The 26,524-nt window shown below is 38.2% G+C and overlaps 1 protein-coding gene and 1 long non-coding RNA gene across 6 annotated transcripts in view; one reads left to right on the forward strand and one right to left on the reverse strand.

The window, feature by feature from the left end:
* ADARB2 (adenosine deaminase RNA specific B2 (inactive)) overlaps positions 1-26,524 on the forward strand; it is a 475,071-nt gene that overhangs the window by 9,355 nt on the left and 439,192 nt on the right. The gene's annotated exons all lie outside the window — the stretch shown is intronic.
* The window catches only part of LOC117655058 (uncharacterized), a 62,726-nt gene continuing 36,802 nt past the window's right edge, over positions 601-26,524 (reverse strand). The window contains exons 1-5 of one of the 2 annotated variants that reach the window (XR_004588524.3): positions 15,771-15,899; positions 8,904-8,996; positions 8,568-8,666; positions 3,371-3,484; positions 601-727 (exon numbers count right to left, since the gene is read on the reverse strand). This is a non-coding gene — a long non-coding RNA (uncharacterized LOC117655058). Of the gene's footprint in view, positions 728-3,370; positions 3,485-8,567; positions 8,667-8,903; positions 8,997-15,770; positions 15,900-26,524 lie in introns of those variants that run through there. The other variant, XR_015734122.1, reaches the window with a different exon arrangement.

Here is a 26,524-nt window from a genome sequence, read left to right on the forward strand (position 1 = left end):
CAGAGAAAATGCTGGCTTGGTGTTTAGATTCACTTCACTTACTTGCTCCTTGTATGGCAAGACAAGCTACACATAGAAATGATACCATGAGATTAAAGGTTGAATTATTGAATAATAGCTTCCCAGAGAGAAAGAGAAAAATGCCTATCATGCCCCCCCCCAAGCAAGACACTCCTCGTTACAAAATACAGCAACTTGAGTGGTGTTTAATGTCAGTGCAATGCAATTTTGCAAGGCTAATTCCTGCCCATCTCTACTTTTGAAGATGTAATATCCCGAGTTCCCAAAATAAATTAAACAATGGTTTTTGAGCAGAATCTAAAACACATTTTTTTAAAAAAAGAACACGGTTTCTTGATTGTTTAAAAATGTATATACACATTATAGAACATCTAATTTTGAAATGCAGTTACCCATGTGGGCTCTTTATACCTTTCACATGTCCATAGAAACATTTTTCCATCCCAATTAAAATTAATCTCTTTCATTTTTCAGCATAAACCTGCACTGTTGGGCATTCAAAACACAGTTAAGGACAAAGTTTATCAAAATCTGAAATTGCATTAAGGCAATAGCTCACTGAAGACATGGAGACAGGAGAAAGATCAAAATAATTCAGTTCATGACCTTCAACAGTTTAAATGCTTTTGAAAGATGGAGGTTTCCTCTTTTCTTCTTCTTCCGCTGCTAGTCATCCCCACTTTTAAATACTTGGATGAATGGAAACCTGGGAGCAGAAGAGGGAGTGAAAACATTAAGAGCCTGTATCGTTAAACAATGCAGACAGTAATTAGATGACACCTTAACACTTGCTGTTTACATCTTCAAGTTGAAAGGGTAAAGCGGGAATAGATTTCCCTAATGTCATTGACAGAAGATCTTCCTTCAGCTACAAAGCAGACATATTGATTAATCCGTGCCATACCATTTATTTATGCTAAGCATCTGATGTTTGTTTCTGCAATCTGGCCTTTCAAAATCATGATAATATTTGAAAAATTGGCATCAGCCACATGGTTTTTTTTTTTTTGAAGCCACATACCATCCAGGCAACTTAATTTGGTTTGCTGTCTACAATTTGTGGGGCAAACATTGCATATTCAGGGAAGACAGATAATAATCTTTAAAAAGAATGTGATAATAATGATTTGTTCCAAAGGGTCAGTTGCAATTTATGGCCAAAGATGATCAATCTCTTTGCATTTTTATTTAAGTTGATTCTGTATTTAAATTCTTATAGGAAAGTAAAGAAAGTGCAATTTGGGATTTTACATGAATGTACTTATACTCTTTTTGTTTTAATTGTTCGTTACCCAACTACAGGTAATGCTTGATTTGCAACCATTCATTTAGTGATGGTTCAAAATTACAATAACTTATATGATTGGTCCTTACAATTACAACCAATCACAACATACCCCACAGTCACGTGATCAAAATTCGGGTGCTTGACAATTAAAGTGTATTTACAAATGGCTGCAACATCTTAGGAACACATGATTTCCATTTGCAACTTTTCCAGACAGCTTTCAACAAACACAGTCAATGGGGGTAGGTGGATTGGTTTAAATGATTCATTTAACAACTACAGTGATTCATTTAACAACCATGGTAAAAAAAGAGATTGTAAAATTGGCTGTAACTCATTTAACAATCATCTTGCTTAGCAATGCAAATTCTGATCTCAGTTGTGATCATAAGTCAAGGACTTTCTATAAATCTTGGAGTTGCAGAGTGTGTTGCCAGTAGAAAATATGTACAAAGTAGAGAAAAACTTAGGTATGTCCTTAAAAGAAAAATTAATGCATTATAATTGGGTCTTAGGGTACCTGTTCTTCATCCCCACTTTCTACTCCATGTAATTTATCTTTTCTTCTTAAAGTAACAAGTGCAAAGGTGTAAATGACAGCTATAAAGTCATAGTTCCTTTAAAATATTTTGGGGTACTATATACATTCTCTGAAAGTTCTCTGACTGAGTTACAAAGGAATGCTTTGAGTTCGAGGGACATTGATTGTGATCACAAATTCTGCCTGCATATGAACAGGGTTTCAATGAGAGGTAAAGAGCAGGTAACATTTCAGATATATTAGATTCCAGCTAATGTCAGTCCCATCTGACTTGGCCAGGAATCAAGTATCAAGGGAACTCTTAAATCAACAACAACTGTCTTCTCAGTTGTAATAAGGAAGTTAATGTAACATAAGTCTCATATGGAGCATAAATTCACTAGGTGGCCATAGTGAGCTGCTGTTTGGCTGGTCTACTGCCCCATAGCTTTCCTATATGGAGGATGATATTAAATTATTGGAGCTCTATTACTCCTATCCATTAATAACCAATTCTTATAAGATCTGTTAAGATTCAGATAGATCCAATCTGCCCACTCTGCTTATCCTGAATAAGAATTTGAAGGTTTCTCCCCAAGTGAGGGTTTCAGAGAAGGCAGAAATAGTAGTTTCCCATCATTACTTATCTTCTAGAACAGTCTCTCCTTAAAAGATATGGGTGCAACTTTCTCTGATGGACTTTAGGAAGGCAGTGAAGGTGGAACCTTTAAAGTTAAATTGTAAGAATTCTAGTCTGAGTTATTGAGACTGGAGTTTTTCATTGATCATAATCAAAATCTGCAATATTGTACACCATCAGAAGTCTTTTTGGACTTCTGATGGTGTGCAATATTAAAAATGTAAATAAATAACTGTGGGGAATAGACAACACTTTAAATATATCTGAACTTTCAAGCCTTCCTCAATAAATATTTAGGTGATATTATTTTGTTATATTTATCACAAGGAGGTGTTTTTCCGGGTATAGTTACCTAATGTTGTTTGTGTATTATGAACACTCTGTCTGTGGAAGAGAGAGAGAGAGGGAGGGAGGGAGAGGGAGAGAGAGAAAATATAATGGATTATTTTGGAGGCTTGATTAGATGCAAGGCTTGTAGTTTCTTCAGCAGATAAAGTGGACAAACAGAACATTTATCGTGGAAAGAGAGCAACACAGTTTGCAGTCCATATGTTTTAGACATTTATAATGAATTTTGTTTTCTGCATATCCCTTCAGTTTTCCTCGGTGAAATGTTCTGTGAAACTTGAAAGACAGATGGATATCATTTTGCCTGCTGTGTAAAATAAATGAAAACACACAGAGGTCTAGACCTTTACTTAGGATAAATTTGGCTTAGATAAATAGAACAATGAAACCATACCTGTAGGGGAGCCTGGTTTAATAATGCTCAGTTCAGCCGAAATAAACTGAATATTTCCATGCATAAAAGCTGGTCTATCGCAGAAGAAACATAACACCTGAAGATCTTTATGTTCTGTTCTTTCACATATCAATTATATACAGCAGAGATTTTACCTACCATCATCAGAAGATGTATGAATTGTTTCCACTGGTCAGGTTGAAGAAAGTTAAGAGTTCAGGATCGGTCAAAATGCTGATATGGAGGATGGGGCTGTTGGATTCTCATGGTAAACTAAGAAGAAGAAACATACATGCCAGGATTCCTTTATTGTTGAGTGACATACAGACAGTCCTTGACTTATGACAATAATCGGAATCAAGAGTTGCTTAGAATTTTTGTTGCTAAGCAAGGCAATTGTTAAGTGAGCCATGTCATTTTTTTTATTTTTTATTTTTTTTTGCACAGCTGTTAAGCAAATCAGTGAAGTTCTTAAGTGATCATGTGGTCATTAAGCGATTCTGGCTTCCCCCATTGACATTGCTTTTCAGAAACCAGCTGGAAAGGTGATCACATGACCCTGATACATTGCAAGTGTCATAAATACATGCCAGTCACCAAATACCCAAATTTTGATCATGTGGCAATGGCGATGCTGCAACAGTTGTAAATGTGAAGACTGGTTGTAAGTAACTTTTTTCAATGCTGTTATAACTTCAAAAAATTGCTAAATGAATTGTGAATTTTAAATTGTGGACTGCCTAGAATAATAGAATCTTTAAGGTCTTCTTGATTCTCATCAGAAAGACATTGAAGGCTGCTGATTCTCAAACCTTCCACAAGGCCCTCTCTATATACTTTTACAGGTATGACAGTGTGATCTAAAACCTTAAAGGAGGGGTTCCCAGTCTTTTAAAGAAGGGGTTCCCAATCTTGGCAACCTTAAAACCGGTGAACTTCAATTCCAGAATTCCCCAGCCAACTGGCTGGGGAATTCTGGGAGTTGAAGTCCACCCGTCTTAAGGTTGCCAAGATTGGGAACCCCCATTCTAAAATAAAGGAAGAGCTGCAACCCATTTGAATGTGGTGTCTGCACTGTCCAAATGCAGACGTGTTTTGAAAACATTTTGTTGACTGTTCCAAAACAAATATGTCTGCCAAGCTTGCCTTTGTTTTAGCTTTGAGGAAGCTTTTGTTCCAGCAATGGCATTCTCTGGGGTGTGTCTGTGTGTCAAAATCTCTTAAGGGTGAGGCGGCCCATTCAAAAAAAAATGTGAATAATAAATAAACAAATCTGCAGTGTAATCTCACCCCATTTGCACATTCAGGGGTGGCTAAGTGACTCCACACTCTGAATCATGCAGGTTTTGACACATACATGAAGCTGCCGCTTCTGCATTGGATTTCAATTTCAATTTTCTGGAATCAGTTTCTATTTAGACAATAGGAGGCTTGCCTAATTATTTTCTCCATTTGTCCCTCTTTCTTTAAAGGCCACTTTGGATTGCATTAGTTGTCTAGATCAATGCCCTCTTGCACATATTTTAAATTGTAGCTTGAATCCGGCTCGCTTTGCTGACCTTTCAAGTCAGAGGCACTGGACCAGGAGTAAGTTGCCTACAGTAATCCCTAAAGTTGCCATTCTGAAAGTGGAATAAGATGGAGAGGAGTTGCACTAACTTAGCAAGCCTTGTGTGCAAGCTGATTTGTTTAATAATGAGAAATAAGGACGTTGCAGGAGAGAAATTATTTTGCCTCATTTGTTTAGACCCGCCATCTCCCAAGGCTTTGTAGAATGCTGACTGAAGGGCATGTAGAAACGGCTCAGCAGAAACTGCCTGGATCTATTGTAGTTTTGTCTGTACAAAATATATGCTGAAAATATAAAAGGACTGGAGAAACTACTATCTTCCCAGTAGGTAGTCTATTAAAACAAAGTCCTACAAACTTCTTACGACTTCTACCATGAGACAAAAAAAATCCCTCTAGATGCATAATTCATGTTCTATAATTTTCTCTGCCTCAAAATTATACTTCCGTGACTGGCCTGAGCTTTGCTTCTCTTAAATGCAGTCTTCTCTGCTCAGAAATATTGTGTGTATTTGGGTTTGGACAAATGGCCACTATAGTTTGCTAAATCTGTGGGGAGATGAAATGCAATTAGTATTTCATGTTCTGGTTCTAAAGTCTTCTGTATTGCATAAAAAGTATCTGGAAGTTGGTTAAGGACAACAGTGTGCTAAAATCAGCTTGTATCAACTGAAAAGAACTGATTGCTAAATTTTTCTGGAAATTTGCGAGCTGGTTGAGAGCAAAGCTGAGACATGTGTTTAGTGCACTGATCAGCTGTTTAACAGCACAGTGATGGCAATGGAGTCCATCCAGTCTGTTGCATAACATTTACCAGTACATCACTGCCAAAGGCAAACATTTAATAGTCTACAGGCAAGTGTAGCAACTAGAATATGTCAAGAGATGTTGAACATTAGTTGCACTAGGAATGGGCTTCCTATACTCTTTATCTCTAGCTATTTCATTCTGTCTAGATTCAAAGATTTATATGAAGGCCATGTCAAACTTTTCCAAGGCAGTGTGCCTTTCCAGCAATGATGATATTAAAACCAGAACCAAAGTGTTTTTTAATATAAATATTTTTATTGTTTTATATCACATATTCAATTTCTATGTTGAACAGTGTGTTTTCTAGGTGTCCAAAGTGTTAACATATAAACATCATCATTATAATCATATATAGACATAAGTGCGATAATATCAATCATTATTGAAAAGTATACTTTCTTCCATTATAGTATCAATTATATAACCATCAAAATATTTACTGGTCAGTTTTTCTTTCTCACATAGTCCATATTTCACATAAATCCACTCCTCTAACCTCAGTATCTGTCAATTAACCGTTTGTAGAACAGTTCCCATATTATAAAATATTCCGAGTCTTCTTTTACTTTGATTTTTAGAGTTAACCTATTGATTTCTGCACATTCCAGAATTTTTTATTTTTAGTTCCCATGATTTAGAGTTAATTTTTCTACCACTTATGCTGATAACTTGTGTCCAATGCAATTTTACAGGACTGTATGGATAAGTAACTAAAGAATACCGAAGATGAAACCAGTAACATTACAATTTGAAATTAATTAAGTACATCCTTGAAATCTGAGAAAAGGAATACATTTGGACCTGACTCCCAAGACTACATGAACAAGACCATGTAGTTTTTTGGTAACAGCATAAAAATGGTTTGCTGTTATCTTCTAGGATTTAATGTTGTTTTTCTCAGATTTGTCTACAAAACTGTATTTTCCTGGTAGTTCATTATCCAAAAACTAACCGCAGATCAAAACCTGGTTAGTATTTTGAAATCATCATCCCATCATCTAGGTGCTGTCTCTTGCTGAAGAATTGACTTTCCTATAGAATGATCGTATTTATGAGGGACTAAATGCTCCTTCACTTCAAACAAATTCCTGCCTGCTCTCTAAAAAATTTTCTTGCAAAAAATATTTCTTCAGGGTTTTTTTATGTGTATGTTTCTCAAAAGCATGATTTCTTTCTTGATTGTTTTCTCTGAGATATTCCACCTTTCTTTTATGGAGTAAAATCTGCAGGTCTTGATGAAATGGCAAATTACTTTCCTAAATAGTATAAAGCTTTTTGCTTGTGATGCTTCTGAAGTACTTTTATACTGACACTTTTCTGTAGTTGAATTCTATTTTTCAAAAGGATTCAGATGTGTGGATATAGATTTTTTTCTTTGGCTTAACAAGTACTCCTTGCTTAACATCTGGTTGTTTAATTACCACTCAAAATTATAACCAGCTCCCCAAAAGCTAGTTATAATCTGATTTTCAAGCTCTAATGGACACACACATACACACACATACACAGTCACCTGATCATAATTGGGTGCCTGGCAACTGTCTCACATTTATGGCCATTTACAGCATTCTGCAGTCATAATAACTGCAATTTTTGGCTTTTTGGAGGAGGGGGGGTGGAACAGATTTTGCTGTTTACTTCTGGTTTCCATCAAAAAAACACCCATTGGATAAAATGGGTTAATTTAGTGATCACAGAGTTTTCCTTGTGAATGTTAATAAATTTGTTTAACAATAAAAAAAATCCTGCAGAAAAGTTCATAAAAACCAGGCCTGGTCACATGGTGACCCACTTAACAATCACAAAGGTTTTTGACCAAAATTCCAGTCATAAAATTGAGGACTACCTTTACTGCATGTCCAAACAACCTAGGATCACATTATGAGATTTCCTAGATTATACAACCACCAATTAATTACAAATTTGGCTGTGAATCCCAATGTGAAATCTCCAGTTCTTGTGGTTATCTATTTTTAACATCTGGAATATATAAAGAGCAATAATATTAGGAAATAGTCTTCAATACGGAGATGTATTTCTCTTCTAGTACTCTGTGAAAAGACAACCTTTGAATCAACTCATGAAGATTGTTTTTAAGAGGAACTTGGTAATCTAATTTTACCTATCTTTGCAAATAATGCTTGCCCATCACAAAATACATTATTTGAAATTAGGCATGCACTGAAGGGCTAAAAAAAACCCCTTTTAACCAGAAACAGTGTCCAGGAACGTGAAGGAGGAGTGGCAGAGCCAGGCAGAGGGTTGAAAAGAGGGATCAGCCTAGAATCACCATGTAGCCGCAAACAAATTAAGTCCCAACACCCTTGATTGCTGTTGAATCTTATCTAGCTCTAACCAGGTGCTGACCATTAGTTGAGAAAATTTCTGTGCGTAGGCTTTAAGCAATAAATCAGTTAAATTGAACCTTCATGTGAAGACCTGGGTTTTTTTGCACCTGACAGAGCTGGTTCCAATGTCTTGTCTGGGTTTTGGAAGTAGATATTTATATCTTTTCTTTTTACAATTGGATTTGGAACAGCATACATCCTAAATATATAAAAATAAATTGAAAAGGAAGTGCTGTTTCTTGTTAAAGAAAGGTTTGATTACCTCTTGCTCAGAATAATTGTCATACATTTTCCCCATTATAATGTCTTTTTATAAACTTGCCCTGTAATGTAGATTAAGGTATAAATTCCATTTTGGCTGCCTCAATGCATATTCATTGAGTTGAAAGCCCAGACAATTATTCTGATCATTTTGCTGCCAGATGGAACGAGTTGTAGGCTTTGACAGACACTTGATTTGACAGAATAATCCCTAAGAAATTTTCTGGATTATTTTTTTTTCCAAACACATTTTTCCCCCACCTCAATTTGGAAGAAATGAGGTTGTATGACAGAGTGAGAATGCAAGCAGATTTGGAAATAATTTCATTATTTCTTTTATACTAGTTTGCTTTTTTTAAAAAAGTTACCTTTCTGTTCCTTTATGCTCATAAAGATTTAGAATCAATTCGTAGTTTGGGCAAACTGACGTCTCTCCTGGGGTAAGCAATGAACTACAGAGGTAAATACTGCATAAACAATCCAGAAAAAAAATTATATTAGTAGGATACAGCCGTATTCCAGAGGGGTATCATATCACGTTATTTCTCCCTAAACAGCAGGAGAAACAGAAGGAATGTTATGCTTCCACACCTGTTATATCGTGTTAGTTTTGATAGTGTTTGAATAGGTAGAGAGGAATATGCATTGTGAGTCCCAATAAAGCAGCAGTTTGGAAAATAAATGTTTTCCCTGTTTGAACATACCAAGTAGACTTTTCTGATCTAAGGCTATCCAGATGTGTTATCCTACTCCAAACTTTTCTCTCTCAAAATTCCAAGAGTTGAAATCCAATGCATCTGGAAAAAGGAAGACGTATTTATATATTATTCTTTTAATACTCCTAATAAACTAGGAGATGTTATAACTGGGAAGTTCACCATAACCATACTTTGCATTGCGTTTTGCAAAATGGAAAATAGAAACATGCTGCATTAAAAGAGTACTTATATTCTGTCAGTCCGACAAACTGTTTTAAATTTGTTTGCAAAACCTCCCCAGATTCTTTGTCTCTTTCAGGCTTATACAGAGAGTCCTTGATTTATGATCACAACAGGGGCCAGAATTTCAGTTGTAAGTTGCTGCAGTCATAAATTGAGGCACCCACATGACCGGACCCTGATTTTTCAACCATTTTTACAGCAGTTATTCAGCAATTTATTCCAGAAACCAGAACAAAAAAATTCAGTTGCAAGTGTAGGCCAGTTGTTAAGGACCCAAAATACAGTTATATGACTGGCATGGGATGTGGGGGGCACTTACAATGACTGGAAGTACTTAATGGGCTATAAAGCACCTTTCTGGGTTTGCCATAACTTTAAACGATCATTAAATCAGCAGTCATAAGTTGAGGATTGCCTGATATATGGTCTTTGGAAGATTGTATTCCTTTCCAAGAAGGCTAGTTTTAAGACTTTTGTGCTGATTTTAAGTAGTATGATTATATAAATTCTCAGAAAATTAAGAGCAACTGTTTTCTACACACAGTTACTATAAAACTAGGCTATTGTTTAAAAACAGTTCCTCATAAGTCATATTTTGCCTGGAAATATTGAGCAGGTTTTGCATAGGCTTTCAGAGATTTTTCAAAACAAATGCCCAATGTTATTTCCTGACTTAGAAATCATTATTTATAACACAGGAAAAAATGAAGAATTTTCATTATTTACAGTACATTGCAGTTAAGTAATTGCCGAGGCACCTCATTTAGAATGTTATGGTTTTTATAAATCCATCTTTTTTAATAAACAAATACATTCATTAAATGCAATAATATTTGCATTAAAATATAATATTATAAATTATATATATATATATGTGTGTGTGTGTGTGTGTGTGTGTGTGTGTGTGTGTGTGTGTGTGTGTACAGTTAATATTTCGAGTTTCTTCCCGTGTAATTGTGAACATATCCCTAAAAGGGTAGAAGCGACGTTTCGACAGAATCTCATCTGCCATCATCAGGCTTATGTGAGGGGTCTTTTGCAGTAACCGCCGTTACTATTTCAAATCTGGTGCTGGTAGTCTGGGATGGCTCCACCTTTTCATTCTGATTGGTTGGGAGTCCCAGTTTGTGTTTATTGTGTTTATTGGACTCTCCCTCAGCCCAACTCATCTCACAGGGCAATTATTGTGTGGAAAATAGGAGAAGGAAAGAGTGTTAGGTGTGTTTGCACTCCACTTTGATTTATTTATAAAAACAATAAAGGCAGGATAAAAGAATCTTGCCCATTTTGATTTTTTCCCCTACCCTTGGTTACTATTGAGACTTGGAGCAGCTTCACCGTTTATGTGGGATTATCAGAAAGGCACACTTAAAATTCAAGCCCACTCTGAAAGACTAAGAGATAGAGGGAAAAGTATTTTAGAAAAATTAATGAACAATATAAAACTTCCCATGGAGGTAAAATAGTACCCATTATTTTACCTCCATGGAAAGTTTTATATTGTTCATTAATTTTTTCTAAAATACTTTCCCCACTATGTCAAAATTGGCAAGATTCTTTTATCTGGTTATCCTGGTATACAAAGTGATAAAGGAACAAAAAAAAAAAAAAAGAAAGAAGAAAAACCCACCCCAAATAACTTTAAGACCTCAATCTGTGAAATCACCCCATTAGTTGGATAGCCTGAGAATTATAAGCTTAGCACATCTGAGGCAGTAGTGCAGTGGTTCTCAACCTTCCTAATGCCGCGACCCTTTAATACAGTTCCTCATGTTGTGGTGACCCCCAACCAGGGGTGGGTTCTAAATTTCTTTTACTACCGGTTCTGTGGGCGTGGCTTATTTTGTGGGCGTGGCTTGGAGGTCATGTGACCGAGTGGGCGTGGTTAGCTGGTCATGTGACCGGGTGGCCATGGCTATGTGTATAGGGACTACTCAGAGGGCTGAAAAAAAGTCATTTCTGACAGGTCCTCGCACTTTTGACTGGTCCTCACACTTATGACCATCCTCACATTTATGCCTGTGCAGCATTCTTAACAACCATGCCACTCATTTCACAACTGCTTCTCTTCAACATGGTATAAGATAGGGCAAAAAACGTAAAATGTGAGGACAGTCGTAAATTCGAGGACTGGTCAAAAGTGCGAGGACCAGTCAAAAATAACTTTTTCAGCCCTCTGAGTAGTCCCTGTGCACAAAAGGACTACCCAGAGGGCTGAAAAATGTGATTTCTGACAGGTCCTCGCACTTTTGACCGGTCTTCGCAGTTATGACTGGTCATCATTTATGCCCATTGTAGCATTCTTAACAACCATGTCACTCATTTCACAACTGCTTCTCTTCACCATGGTGACAAGATAGGGCAAAAACGTAAAATGTGAGGACAGTTGTAAGTTCGAGGACTGGTCAAAAGTGCGAGGACCAGTCAAAAATAACTTTTTCAGCCCTCTGAGTAGTCCATATGCATAAAAGGATACAGCAATAGAGAGGGATGAAGGAAGGGAAGGGAAATTAGAATAGGAGTGAAGGTAAGAGAGGGAGGAAGAGAGGAGGAGAAGGAGAAAGAGGAAGTAGGGAGAAGAAGAGGAGGGGGGGAAGAGAAAGTAAGTAAGAAAGAAAAGACAAAGGTGGTAGGTTTGAGGAGAAAGATTGCTGTACAATAAAAAAGATGAAAGGGAAGAAAGCCAACCCCAAACAAATATAAAGATATTAAGATAAAGAATGAATGGTTAAACTTTAAAGAATAAAAGAGAACAAATAGGAATAAATAGCAATAATTAGAAACACACATACAAACATACAACATATTTTCTTTGAACAGAGTATTTGGCCGGTCCACAAATTTAAACAGTTGTAGGAGGTTAGCAGCCACCCCTTTCCTAGAAGAATGAAATATTTTGGGAAATATTAAAAAGGCAGAATATTATATTTCCCTGGATGAGAAATGGAGAAGCATATTTTACAGACAAAGCAGCTCCCACCTTCCTGCCCCCCACCCTTTGTTAATGGGCCAGAGGCAGAAAGTCAATCCTTTGTCAAAGGACATTTGCAACACAATAGCAACAGAAACTAACACAATGGGCCCCATCAAGCCATGTGATCCTGTCCACTATTAAAACATCTTTCCAAACAGTCTCCATGTTTCCAGTGTCTTTTTCCCCACTTGGAGCAGAACCCAGAAGGATATTTCTTCCAACACAATATTTAGTCATTTCAATTAAATTTACAATTTCTATATTTCCTTTTTACCATATTTATTCCTCAACTATTTTTTAAAAAAAACAATATTACCCTTCATCCTCATCTCTAATCTTAATCAAATTCAATTTTTCCCTTCTATTCTATATTATACCCCTTTGCATTGTCATCTATTTTTATATCCATCCTCACATTGGTTAATTATGTAATACAGTTGTTTAATACAAATTCAACATTTTAATATAAATCAATTAGTTATATAACTATCTTTTTTGTATATTTATCAATATGAACATGAATATTCCAATTATTTCCATGCAATCCAATTTCTTACAAATCAATTAATTATATTTACCAATAATAATAAACCAAATAATTTCCCCCATATATTCCTCCAAACCACAACTTAACCATTTCTGCTTTCAACACAATATACAATTAATAGTATCTCAATTATTACAATTCCCTAGTTAAATAGAGCTTTTTTTCTTTTGTGTTTTAAAATCTTGAACCTCCTCTTGCCCTAAATTTCCCATTGTTTGCAGTTTTGTACCTACCATTTTTGGTGAGGAAAAAGAAAAAGAAACCTCTCTGCCTCATTTTGTCACGTTGCAGCTAAGACCCTGCTTTCGCTTTCTCTTTTCAGTATAGCTAGGGGGAAAAAAACTTGCTCCAGGAATTTACCTCTTTGCAGCTAGCTCTTTGAAGCCCCGCGGCAAGAATTTAAAGTTTTTTTCCCTCTAGCCATCAGCTGGGACTCCGGAGCAGCAATAGATTGGGAGTGGGCGGGGTAAGCGAACGGCGACCGGGCGATCCAGCAGAGGCAGAGGGTGAGTGAAGGCGGGGGGGGCGAGAGAGGGCTTTGGCGACCCCTGGGAAATGGCCGTTCGACTCCCAAAGGGGTCGTGACCCCCAGGTTGAGAACCGCTGCAGTAGTGGGTTCCATTTACTTTTGCTACTGATTCGGAACTGTGAGCATGCGTGTGCTTGCTTCGCTCACGTGCAGCGCTTCTGCGCAGGCACAGAACTTCCGTGATAACATCCGGGTGGGTGGGCGGAGCCTCCCGCAACCGTCACTACCAGTTCACCCGAACCGGAGTGAACCAGTAGAAACCCACCACTGATCTGAGGGCTACAAGATGGCTAAGGCTGTTGGCTGAGCATAAGAACTAACTCAATACTGTTTATAGTTGGGTCTCTATGGCTTTCTCAAAATACTATGATTTTACATTCCTGCCAAAACATTATATATGATTGCAGCTTCTCAATTATTAAAAGAGAGATAGATGCAGAGCTAAAATCTTTAGGAGGATTCTTATTGTTTAAGTCTGGAGATTAAGTGTGGGCGAAAATGGAAGTCCTATTACATTACCAAGTTTTCTGTCAGGGATGACTGTCCTTTTAAATACTGTAACCTGTGCCTAATTAATGTAAACATCTGCATGAATTCTAGTAATAAGATGAAGTTCGCTACATAATACCTGCCGTGACTTTCATTGAAGAAATCAATTAAGTCTTTATCCTTGGCTCTGAAAAGAGCCAGATCAATGTACTTCTTAATACCAATATCTGACTGTAGAATTTGACTTGCATGTTTTGTTTTGTTTTAATTACCTGCCATCAGGAACCACCTGATTTGTAATGCAAATCCGTGATAACCTTTTCTTCTTTTACATTAGTGTTGTTTTTTGCATGCATATGCTAACTCCACTGTCTCTAGCTTCTCCTGCTTTATCTCCTATTTTTGAGCAGCTTCCCTTTTTTAAACATGTGTCTGTTATCTTGCCTTTTAGGCCGTTATGATATGTTAATTGATTAATTAGCAATCTGAAGTATGGGCTTTCCCCTTCAGTCACACAAGCAATTTATAATGTTGGCAGGAAAATGGAGATTTAGCCCAATAATTAATTACTTCATATCTTGCCGTTCTTTGACAAGGTCTCTCCTTTCTCATTTTTGATTTAGATATTTTAAGACCTATTCCAAGGTTTCTCAACCTTAGCAATTTTAAGACATGGAGATTTTAAACTCCCAGAATACCCCAGCCATACCAAATGAAGTCTACACATCTTAAAATTTCTAAGGCCGAGAAATCCTGGCCTATTCCATTTTTTTCAAGAATTTTATTAAAATTGCTATAATATACCATTCAGATAAAAAAAAAAAGATGATAGGAAATGGGGAAAGGAAAGAAAGGGGAAAGAAATGTGTAAGTCTAGGGAAAAAGAAAAAGAACTGATTTTTAACTATTTTTAGCACAGTAAAATAGAAATTTTACAGGTGAGCTTAAATGGACTCCAGAGGATGGTAGAGGACAGGAAGGCCTGGACAAACATTGTCCATGGGCTCGTGATGGGTCGGACACAACTTCACAACTAACAACAAATGGTGGCAAATACATAAGAGCCATGGTGGTACAGTGGTTAGAATGTAGTACTGAAGGCTAATTCTGCCAACTCCCAAGCAGTTTGATTCTTACCGGCTGAAGGTTGACTTAGCCTTCTATCTGTCCGAGATCAATAAAATGAGGGCCCAGATTGTTGGAGGCAATATGCCAACTCTGTAAACTGTTTAGAGAGGGCTGAAAAGCATTATGAAGTGATACATAAGTGCAATTGCTATTGCTATTCAGCTTTTTATTTTTATAAACTTAGAAAGGACCGGCCATTTCTATAACAACAAAGTATATTAATCAGCAAAACCCAACATCAAAAGTTCATATTTTTCCCCCTCTCAAGCACAAACTCTAGAAGTGGTTTTCAAGTGGAAACAAAGCTGGATACGTTCCTTTCTCTAACTAAAACAGCCAGTTTTGCCATTCCTGCTTGTTCTGTTACTTATTCCATCCCTTCTGTTGTACGGACTGATGTTTCTTTCCATTTCTGTTCCTATAGAATTCTTGTGGCAAGATACCCTGGATTATTCCAGGTAGTCTTGATAGGGATTAAGAATTGTATTGCTGGAAAGTACCACAAGAAACATTTAGTCCAACCCTCTGTGGTGTTCAGGAAAATCAGAAACTACCAATGAGATGTGGCTGTCCAGCCTCTTGAAAACCTCCAGAGATGAAGAATGCATAACATCTGTAGCAGTGGTGGGATTCAAATAATTTAACAACTAGTTCTCTATCCTAATGACCAGCTGGGTAGGCGTGGCCATGGTGGGTGTGGCCAGGGGTGTGTCAAGCAGCACTCAGCCTCCTGCGAGCAAAATCGGGCCATGAGGGGGAGCAAAAATGGGCTTTGAGGGGGAGCAAAATCGGACCATGAGGGGGAGCAAAAATGGGCCATGAGGGGAATGTGCTGCCCTCCCGCATCCCATTTTCAGCCTAGGAGGTCTCCCCAAAGCCTCTTGGGAGCAAAAACGGGCCATAGGGGGCACATCATAACCCCCCGTCCCCCATTTTGGGCCTAGGAGGCCTCCCTGCACTTACCTGGGAGCCAAAATGGGGCACTTGGGGACTTGCCCGAACCATCTGAATCCCACCACTGATCTGTAGGCAATCTTACTGTCAGGATATGGTATGACATCCAGTCCTACTGTGGCTTGAATCATTGTATGATTTGAGCATTGTAATATCTAGGAAAGAAACCAGATTGAGAAACCATCTCTTTTGTCAGCTAAACATCACACAGGCCTTATAGTTTGCTGCAAATTTGACCATGATATACATGCAAGTCAGCCCAGAATGCAAACCAATATGAATCAAAAAATTCAAATTGTATTCCTGCCTTAATATCCCTGTAAGTAAATTTCTCCCCAAGAGAACACTGCCTGTTGCCAGTGCTGAGCAAATCAATACTGTTTTATTCCCTTTTGCTTTCCCCAATATTTTCAGTGCACCCTGAACATTTTAATTACTTTTTTTCTCCCAGTTTAAGGCTTTGAATCTGCTGTTTTGAATCTTGTTGAGCTGTACTATTACTTGTGTTTTTTAAGAGCTGTTCTGCAATATCACGATTTGCTAAGATAATACCAATAGTCAAAACTGAGGCTGAAAAATTCCCAAGATTCTTTATTTATTACAGGCAAGCATTAAAGATTCTCATTAAAATCAACAAATCATCTTATTGAAATCTAGTGCAGCTTCTTGCTGAGACCATAATATTTTTGCAGATCAGATTTCCAAATGGAGTTTGCTGTAAATTGATGCTAGCCACTTCTAGAACTGGCACGATGGGCAACATGCCACCCAAACGAAGTATTATAGAAAACCTCCTACAACGTTGTAGTGTCTGTTCAGAGATTTCCTCACAACTGCAAATCATATGGCCAGAAAGATCATTAATGGACATTACGTCCAACCTGCTTCTCAATGCAGGAATCCAATTTTTAAAAATAATAAAATATGGGAAGCATAAATTCTTCCCAGAAAGTCATGCATATTATGTTTTGCTATATTTATTCGGTTGTGTGGCTCTGGATCCTAAATAAAACTTTTCCAGAATTCTAAAGCTTCCCCAAAATCTTATTTTCTGCATTTCTCACATGCTGCTGCATGGCCTTGTCATTGCTTAGCAGAAAGTTGTGTTCTCCTAAACCCAAATCTGCCACTCAGCTATCCATCATTTCACTTTTCAAGAATGCCTACTGGTGTTAACCATCAGGATGTACTTGTATGGGTGCTAGTGTTAAAATGTATCTAACGTTTCTTCTGGTTGAAAATGTGATAGCTAGGGCTGGTAACTTGTGTAAGCAATAGAAATTACAGTGACTTACTAGACATAATTTAAAGTGTTTGCATTGACTTTTAAATCTTTAATGTCTTAGGATCTAACCCTCTGAAGGACTGCCTCACCCATTATAAACCTCTCTGTGGTTCAGATTGTGTCTTTTTCATGCATTGCTCCCTACCTGTGAAATGTAATCCCTCTGGATCTATGAATCTACTCTCATCTTTTAGAAAACATTCATCTCTTTCCTGTGTTTTAATTGTTAATTGATCTTCATGATGGTTTTATGTTCTTAACTTTTTTTTTTCTCTTATTAATTGCCTTGGGGGCTATTCTGGGGGAATAATTGAATAGCGTACTGCATTTTCTAATGCTGATGATAGTCTAATACCTTCCCATCAGAGTCAAATTCCCAAGCCCCTTTTGTTTGACAAGCCTTGAAAGGTTAACGGGCTTAAAATGTGTTGCGCATATATGAGCTGGTCAGGTTACAATGCTTTGTTTAAAAAACAAGCTGAAGCAGGCGGTAACTAGAACATAATAAGTGTTTTGCAATTTGTTCAGGAACAAACAAGAATAAATCCAATCTGTATTTCCTTATTCCTTTTTATAATAGTTCGACTCACTCTTCCCATCTCTGACTAGGAACATCAGTAAGATTTATCCATCAAGAAAGAACTGTTTCTCACTAAATGTCCCATAATTTACTTAGCAATTACAGTTTACTTACTAAGAAAAGCGAAAACACTTATGGGTTTGTCAGTACAAGGAGTGAGAGTTTTTGATTGTACGTGGTGTTTCAAAAAGGGAAGACATAAATTACCAAAATTTAAGTATGGTTGTTTGAAAATTAGAATCATAGAATCATAAACCCATAAGGGACCTTGGAGGTCTTCTAGTCCAACCCTTTGACCAAGGAATGAGTCCTTATATCCTCCCAGACAAAGGGTTTGTCCAATCTTTTCTTTAAAACCTCCAGCAATAGGGCACCCACAACTTTGGGAGGCAAGCTGTTCCACTGATTAATCATTCTAACAATTAATTCCTCCTTATTTCCTTATCTCCCTTGAATAAGTTCTACCCATTGCTTCTTGTTTTGTCTTCAGGTACAATGCAAAGTAAATCCAGTCCTTCTTCTCTGAGACACCCCTTCAAATATTGGAAGACAGCTAACCTGTCATCCCTCTGAGGCTTCTCTTCATTAGGTTAAACATACCCCTTTCCCTTTACTTTTCATTCTACTTTTTAGCCTCTAGACCCCTTATCATTTTGTTGCTCTTCTCTGTCTAGAACAGGGGTGTCAAACTCAATTTCATTCAAACACACCAGGGTTGTGTTTGATCTCGGGGGCCAGGGTGGGTGTGGCCAGGGTGGGCATGGCCAGCTTGACGTCATTCATGTAGGGGGCACCTATGGAGGCCCGAGTGCTCTGCCAGCAAAAACGGGCTCCCAAGCTCCGTTTTCGGCTGCGACGGCCTCCTGCAACACTCTGCCAGTGAAAACATTGCTCAGGAGGGCAACGTGTGGCCCTTGCAAGCGCCATTTTCACTGGCAGAAGCACCACGGGTAGGTCCTTTATTGGATCTGGCCCATGGGCCTTGAGTTTAAAACCCCTGATCTAAAACCTCAGCATCTTTTTTGTATCATGCATCAAATTCATGAAAGGGCCCTCACAAGCCTGGTTCTTCTGTTGGGAGGTTGCATTATTGCTGTCTGGAATTTGTTGTTTGCGTTCTGCTTGTAGAGAACATTTCCCCAATTTCTCTCAGTTCCCATCAATTTAATGGAACTGGATTTGCTTTTGGGATTCCATTCAAAGAAGACAAACCAGGGGTGAAATGTAAAATTTGTTACTACTGGTTCTGTGTGCGTGGCTTGGTGGGGGAGGGGTAATGTGACTGGGTGGGCATGGCCAACTTTAAAAAAAAAACCTTTTCAAAGTATTTTTTCTAATGCTTTGAAAAGCCTCTGCCGATCAGGCAACGCAGCTGGGATCATCAGAGAAGCTTTTTTAAAAATGCTTTGAAAAGCCTCTGATGATCCCAGCTGAGCTGTGCGATCATCAGAGGCTTTTTTTTTAACTTTTAAAAGCATTTTTTCGTCGGAAGAGGTTGTAGAAAAAATGCTTTTAAAAGTAAAAAAAAAAAACCTCTGATGATCATGCGGCTCAGCTGGGCATAGTGGGGGGAAGGGGTGCAGGGATTTTTGCTACCGATTCTCCGAACCATCCGCCACCATTGCTACCAGATCGGGCGATCCAGTCCAAACCAGGAGCATTTCACCCCTGAGACAAACATTTTAGGGACGGAATGGGACAATGGGTAGTTCAGCACGGGCAGTTCACCATGGCACCACTAAATTGCCTCTGCCAACTCACCACCGCCAGATTGTTGCAGGACAACTCAACACACATGCCTTGGCATTACTGTGGTGACAACTTATCACAGACAGCCAGAGGAAGAACCAGGCAGGCAAGTGAATTGGTGGGAATAGTGCAGAGTGGTAGCAGTAGCCCAGGGTTTCCTATTTTCACACACACACCATACATGGTTTTTGGGCTGTTTGGAGGTAGTGGCGGTGAGCAGGTTTTTACACCTCCACTGCCAGCAAGCTAAATTCACTCACTCGTGCTTGATCTGCCAGGTCTTTTCGTGAACAGACTGATTCAAGTAATTCTCATTTAAAGTGACTGCCTCATTTAGCAACTGGTAGTTACGGCGATAATATAAAATTAACTTTGTGACCAATCCTTGCGTTTATAAACTTTGTGGGTTTGTAAAGCAAAAGAAAGCTGAAGTCAGATCACAAGCAGAGTCCCGGTTTCACTTAGTGACCAAGTTGCCGATCCCAATTCTGATTGCTAAATGAGAACTATTGTAATTTTCAGCTTCTTTGGCTTCTCTCTTCCTCTCATTCAGTCCCAAATGAAACAACACAACAAGCATCCTGCGGGCCCTTTCCAGAATGAGAGGCACAGGTGTCCACAGACCAGAAAACATACCACGAAGGGGATGAAGAACATACCTTCCCCAGTAATTGCATTCAAAACCACCTCCACAATAAAACAAAAACACCAAGAAAACATTTGAAGTAAATATAACATATAACAATAACAGAATTGGATGGGACTTTGGAGGTCATCTAGTCCAACCCCCTGCTCACGCAAGAGACCTATACTAGGGATTCAAACCGCCAAACTGCCGACCTTTCTGATTGGCAAGCTCAGTGTCTTAGCCACTGAGCCACCTAGCTAGGCTAATATTCAAGCCTTCTGTGAATGCAGAAGAGAACTAGAAACATCTTGTACTGGGGAAGAAAACTAGAGAAATGAAAAACATTATTTTAGTACAACACTGCTTTGCTAAAGGTCTGTTGATCTTCCCCTTTTCTCCTGTTGAAAAAGTTGGCCTTTGGGAAGAAGAATTCAGCTGGAGTTCATTAGCCCTTAACTCTTAACTGCAAAGTTAGAAGGACCAGTTATTCCCCATACTCACCCCAGGGCGAGTATGGGTGAGTGGTTCGTATATTTGGTTCACCCTGCCAGCTATTCCAAGGAGGTTTGTAGCCTTTTTCAGAAAACTTGTTGAAAAGAGGTTTTCACACTTCCTACTGGCTTTGCAACTCTCTGGGCTCCTTGTTATTGTAACTGGATCGTATAGTAAATCCAGCAGCTTGTGAAAACCGATTCTGCTCTAAAGTTCAATGTAAAATCAAAACAAGGTTGGGTTTTTCATTCCATACTTTGAAGTTAACATTGCATTTCAATTTTTTTTTTTTTTTGATATTTAAAATTTGAAAAGGAGGAAAGACCAAGCACATTTAAAGAGAAGTTCCTATCTCCTTCGAGTACTTTTTAGAAAATTCTATTATAATTGTCTAAAACAAATTTGGCCTTCTAATGATGCCCAGCTGCCACATCCTGTATTGAGAATATAACTGATGTAGTAATGCCAATGCATGTGAAAGTGACAATTTGGAGGAAAAAAATATAGAACTATGACATTTTCTGGAGAGATATATTTCCAGAGCATGAAAAGTTATCTTCATTCCATAAATTGGGAAAGAACAATAAGCCAAGTTATAACCTATACAAATATGAATATTTGCAAGCTAAGTATAGAGGATGTTTGAAGTAGAAATAACTAGCAAAGAATAGAATTTACTATATTGTATCTTCTGGAAATTGACCAGGGCTGAAAAGTCACCAACTGTATATGTAATCACACTGACTGAAGCAAATTAAAGATGTTCAGATCAGATTGAGCCATGGATAGCAAATATTTATCCATAAACCAGACATGTGCACCTTATGTGTTGCTGCACACATTGTGCTACAACTGAAGAGACCATACTATGCCTTAATGTGAGACATGAATCCACGTACTGTGGTTTTCAGACTGTGTGCCATTATTTGGCAGAATGTTTAAATCAAAGCAGAGTGGTCACCCAAGTGAAGACTATCTGATTAGATTAGTGAGTCTTCCGTGAGCCTTCAAGCGGGGATCTTCTCATCATCTGCATTTATATTTATCTAAAAATACCACAGATTAACCTTTGATCTTTTTCTAGTCATCTCCTCTGTGGATTAATGGCTCCACCAACCATCTTCCAGGCATTGATAAAATTGGAAATTGCTATCTTAAATATTTTAAACTATGAGGACAAGTAGGGAATCTGGACAGGTCACCGGGACCAGAGATTCAGTCTTCTGAGGTTTTGGACTTGTGCTGGAGCCCATCCTTAGGGAACTTCTCTCTCTCTCTCATCAGAATGTATGGTGAGGAAGATGGAATCCAGCTCAAGTCCAAAGTTTGGAAGAGTAAACTTTTGGTCCTGATGACTGACTCAGATTGTATCCTGCAAAAATATGTTCAGTAGATTTCAAACATTTGTTTTTATACAGCTGCTTTAAAAAGTTATTGATATGAATCAAGTAAGGGAGAAGTTCTCTGAGGATGTGCTCCAGCACAAGTTCAAAAGCTCAGAAGACAAAACCACTGTCCTGGTTACTGATCCAGATTGGATCCTGCAGCATTATCCTGGACCACGTATATTTGGCTTCATTCATAAGTAGGGAAAGTTATCAAAATGTTATGCAAGATACTAAAACATAAAAAGCATGAGCCATGGTGGTGCAGGGGTTAGAACACAGTGCTGCGGGCTACGTCTGCTGAATGCGGCTGCCTGCAATTTGGTGGTTTGAATCTCACCAGGCTCAAGGTTGACTCAGCCTTCCATCCTTCCTAAATGGGTAAAATGAGGACCCAGATTGTTGGGGGCAATAGGCTGACTCTGTAAACCACTCAGAGAGTGCTGTAAAAGCACTGTGAAGCAGTATATAAGTCTAAGTGCTATTGCAGTCCAACCTATCAAAAACAGCACCACAAAAAGATTAGGAACACAAGATAAAATAGGGAAGAAAATGGTAAGTGAGCACTTGTCTACCCTAGACAAGTTTAAATAACCAGGACCAGATGGATTACACCCCAAGGTTCTGAAGGAACTGGCAGACGAGATCTCAGAACTATTGAACTATATCTTTCAAAGATCCTGGAGCACCGGGAAACTGTCAGAGGATTGGAAAAGAGTTGATGTAGTTCCCATCTTCAAAAAATGGGGAAAAAATAGATCCAGGAAACTACAGACCTATCAGCCTGACCTGATCTGGAAAAGATAATCTGGAAGATTCTGGAAAAGATACTCAAGCAACAAATCAGTGTTGCTAGAATCAAACAAAGTAATAACCAAAAGCCAACATCGGTTTGTCAAAAACAGATCAAGCCAGACTATGAATTTTTTGACAAAGTGACAAAATTAGTGGACCAGAGGAATACTGTTGATACAATTTACTTGGACTTCAGTAAGGCATTTGATAAAGTAAACCATAACCTACTACTAGATAAAATGATAAAATAGAAAAATGTGGGTTAGACAGCATCACCAGCAGATGGATTCATAACTGGCTGACCAACCATACTCAACATGTAGTCCTCAATGGAACTGCATCTACATGGAGGGAAGTATGCAGTGGGGTACCCCAAGGCTCTGATTTAGGCTCAGTACTCTTCAACATCTTCATCAATGATTTGGACAAGGGGACGACACCAAGCTAGCAGGAATAGCCAACACTCCGGAAGATAGGCTTAAGATACAGAAGGATCTTGACAGACTTGAACATTGGGCGCTATCTAACAAAATGAAATTCAATGGTGAAAAAAGTAAGGTTCTACATTTAGGCAGAAAAACAAAATGCACAGGTACAGTATATGTGCTACCTCACTCAATAGTCATAACTGTGAGGATCTTGGAGTACTAGTGGACAACCATTTAAATATGAGCCAGCAATGTGCTGCAGCTGCCAGAAAAGCCAACACAGTTCTAGGCTGCATAAACAGAGGGATAGAATCAGTAGTGGGTTCCTCTTCCTTCACTACTGGTTTGGAACCTGGAGCATGTGCTTGTGCATGGCGGAGCCTCCTGCCACCGCCACTACCGGTTTGCTCGAACTGGGGCAAACCAGTAGAAATCCATCACTGGATAGAATCAAGGTCATGTGAAGTGTTAATACCACTTTATAATGCTTTGATAAGGCCACTCTTGGAATACTGCATCCAGGTTTTTTTGCCACGATGTAAAAAAGATGTAGAGACTCTAGAAAGAGTGCAGAGAAGAGCAACAAAGATGATTAGGGGATTAGGAGGCTAAAACATATGAAGAACGGTTTCAGGAACTGGGTATATCAAGTTTAATGAAAAGAAGGACTAGGGGTGATATGATAGCAGTGTTCTAATATCTCAGGGGTTGCCACAAAGAAGAGGGAGTCAAGCTATTCTCCAAAGCACCTGAGGGCAGGACAAGAAGCAATGGGTGGAAACTAATCAAGGAGAGAAGCAATTTAGAACTAAGGAGAAATTTCCTGACAGTTAGAATAATTAATCAGTGGACAACTTGCGTCCAGAAGTTGTGAATGCTCCAACAGTGGAAGTTTTAAAGAAGAGATTGGATAACCATTTGTCTGAAGTGGTGTAGGATTTCCTGCCTAAGCAGGGGGTTGGACTAGAAGACCTCAAAGGTCCCTTCCAACTCTGTTATTCTGTTCTGCTATTTTGAGAATTAACAATCTGTTGTTACAAGTCTTTCATGTCGATTTCTTCTTGCCAGAAGTAATCATTTAAAGAGAAATAATAAAATAATGTTCATGTGAAATCACAATATATACAGGGACAAGGTTCTCACTGTTCTGAAATGAATTTACTTGTATTATCTATTTTTGATATAAAAAAATACAAATGGAGCAAAATCACACAAACACAAACATCTTTTTAAAAACTAGTTTTCTTTAAACTAATGGTAGAGGTAGTCCTCCTCTTAGGATCACTATTGGGAGGAAAATTTATGTTGCTAAGGAAGGTGGTTGTTAAGCAATTTGCACCTGATTTTATGACCTTTTTGCCAGGGTTGTTAAGCGAATTATTGCACTTAAGAAATCATGCAGTACTTAAGTGACTCCAACTTCCCCAGTTGACTTTGCTTGTTAAAAGCTGAGAAGGTTGCAAATAATGAAGACCTGACCTCACAGTGCTGCCATTGTTGCAAATACATGCTGGTTACTAAGCACCCAGCACTTTCATCACATGATTATGGGGATGCTGCAATAGTCATAAGTGCAAGGACTTGTAGTAAGTCACTTTTCTCAGTGCCATTGTAACTTACAATCATTGTAAATGAATGATTGTAACAAGACCACCTGCATAAAATATATTTTGCATTCAACAAACTCTTTCTGAATTTGAGGCAGTTCTGATCATTCTAATCAGTTACCTGAGCTTGCAATTCCTTAATATTGAATTTAAAATATCTCTTTCAAACTTAGAACTAATTTGGGATGGTCAGAACAATATTACCTCTGGAATTGTCAAAATAACCCAGTGTTAAACTTGAAACGTATTTGGCACATCCTTTTTTTAAGCCACAATTCAGAATGGCTTTTACAATGGGCTTTTTCTGAATGGGTTCACATGAACTGTTGGATCTACCAAAAGCGAAGTGGAATTAAGAGTTTTTTTCCTTAACTCTCCAAGTTTTCCTTTAGACAAAATGCTAAGTAGATCTGGCTAATGTTTACCTATCAATTATCCTTAACAAACCAGTTTTATTATGCACCTGGGATCCTAATCAACAATAAGGTAACAAGCTCTAACCAAACTGTGACTAGTCCTTAAATATGGACTCGCACATTCTGTCAAGACATAGCTTACTGAATAAATCATCATTGGTTAGGTTTACATCTATTACAAAGCCATTAACTGTGTTTGACAGATTGCAATAGCTGAATCCATACAACATGCTAAGTCAAATCAAGCAAACCACACCTTGGTTTGCATTGGGTCAGACTGCTTAAACTACTCCTGGGGACATTTTATTTAAAGCCAAAAAACCCTTCCTTTTTTACATTTTCCATTCACAACATCTGTTGGAAAGATGTAAAAGCACTCAGCATTCTAATCACAAAACAGTGTTTTATTTCAAATTGAATTCACTAACAAAAGATGTATCAATATAAGGACATGTATAAAAGTATCTCGGGATGATGGAAAACTAATAAAATTAATAAACCCACTCATTAGCATAAGTTCAGTCAGTTCCCAGTCTTTCTTTCTTCCTCTTCTAATTCGTTGCCAAAGATTCTGATTAAGTGTAAAATATTCTCAGGTTTAGGGTACACGGTCTTCCACTACCAAGGGCTTTAGCAGGGAAAGGTTATTATTAGCATTGAATAGGGACTCTTCTCTCGGGAGAGCTTTGCAGATCAAATGACCAGGGAAAGAAATAGCACAACTTCTCAAATTAGCATAATTAGTAATTATCTCTTAATAGCCCACTTGGCTTTGGAGACTTGGCACTTGAAATTCTGCTTAAAGTTCAGTGAGGAAAAACAAATTTCACGCTGAAAATGCCTCAATAACACAGCTGAGCTGCCGAGGTAATTGGTATAGGTAAATGCATTGCCACACTTTTTTGTTGTTGTTGCTACATTTGTGGGTATGTAAAACTTAAATTTAAATTAAAGCCAGTCCTAAATCTGGCTTGCAGGTTCTCAGTTGCAAGCCTCCTCTCTGAAAAGAGACTTCTGGTTTTCTACCTTGTTCTCAGCCTGCTTGAGAATTTCTTTTGAATTTCTCTTCTGGTGGTGGTTATGAGCAGACTTTTTTTACTGGTGTGGAAAGTTAGCACCCACCCCTGTTCCTGGAAGAATGAAATATGAGCCGAGGTGGCACAGTGGTTAGAGTGCAGTACTGCAGGCTACTTCAGCTGACTGCTAGCTGCAGTTCGGCAGTTCAAATCTCACCGGCTCAAGGTTGACTCAGCCTTCCATCTTTCCAAGGTGGGTAAAATGAGGACCCAGATTGTTGGGGGCAAGAGGCTGACTCTGTAAACTACTTAGAAAGGGCTGTAAAAGCACTATGAAGCTGTATATAAGTCTAAGTGCTATTGCTATTTTGAGAAATATTAA

The sequence above is a fragment of the Pantherophis guttatus genome, chromosome 4 (assembly GCF_059756535.1).
Source record: "Pantherophis guttatus breed Tessera chromosome 4, ASM5975653v1, whole genome shotgun sequence".
In the NCBI taxonomy this organism is placed as follows: Eukaryota; Metazoa; Chordata; class Lepidosauria; order Squamata; family Colubridae; genus Pantherophis; species Pantherophis guttatus.